The sequence below is a fragment of the Kryptolebias marmoratus genome, linkage group LG12 (genome assembly GCF_001649575.2).
Source record: "Kryptolebias marmoratus isolate JLee-2015 linkage group LG12, ASM164957v2, whole genome shotgun sequence".
Taxonomy (NCBI): domain Eukaryota; kingdom Metazoa; phylum Chordata; class Actinopteri; order Cyprinodontiformes; family Rivulidae; genus Kryptolebias; species Kryptolebias marmoratus.
The window spans coordinates 5692295-5693462 of record NC_051441.1 but is presented as its reverse complement, the minus strand read 5'-3'; positions in this window follow the sequence as shown (position 1 = coordinate 5693462).

Sequence of the window (1168 nt, the reverse complement as noted above, 5' to 3'; positions counted from 1 at the left end):
GAGTAGAATTAACAATACTCAATACTAATGACTTGTCGCTACTTTAATTAAATCTCCGCCTTGTGACCCAGGGGACACATTCTCACGTCTAAATCATGCAGTATTTTCAAAAATGCCTCAATATATTTTATTGCAATATTTTTTTTTGAGCTGAGCAACATATCTGGCTTAATAAATAGACGACTAGTCTGTATCTAAGTGTATAATAAACCTGTGAATCATGCTGCCCTACAACCCTATAGAGAGACAAAAGCCTCTTCTACAGCAGCATATCTGTGACTTGTACTATTACTGACACACATCTTTTAAAAAATTACATTAGTAGCTTCTGCTTTGACACATAGAGGAAAATATAAATTCTTTAAACTCACATCTGGTTTACAAATTTCAAACTAGCTGGGACTTAAATAATATACAATACACTATGTATGATATAACCTGGGAAATACAGCATAATTATAGAAATAGAGCAGATGTGATCATTTTATCAACTCAAAATATTTTAAATAATCATTAAATCTTTAATATAGCTAGTCATGGACAGCAGTGGTCCATATGTGACTCAAAGTCATAAAATCTACTGTTCTTTGTCACTTAAAGGTGTGTTTTTCTTTCAGGACTTTGTAATGTCCAAGTTATACAGGGAGTCTTATTTCTGGCAGTAATGTCTAAAAAAAGCTTCATAGGTCCACAGATGGATGAGAAAGCAGCCTTTTGCACTCTGAATGTTTTGTCTAAATACAATCACATGACCTCAGTGCTGCTGCTCCTTGTTGGCTTCCAGGCCAGAGCAAAGATATTAAACTAAATATTAAGCCATATGTGCCCCACATTGTCTTTGCACTCTCAGGGGTTTGAACTTCTGAAAGTCCCAGGAGTCAAAAAATATATATATTCTTTTTTAGAGTGTGTGTTTTGATTTGATTTGGTTTAAGTCATGCTCAAACACTGAAGAATAGTCTTTTAACAGACATTAGACGAGGTTTTCAAACAAGGCCAACCTACTGTCTACCGGTCATACAGGTGCTGGTCATAAAATTAGAATATCATGAAAAAGTAGATTGATTTCAGTAATTCCATTTAAAAAGTGAAACTTGTATATTATATTCATACATTACATACAAACTCATATATTTCAAATGTTTATTTCGTTTAATTTTGATGATTA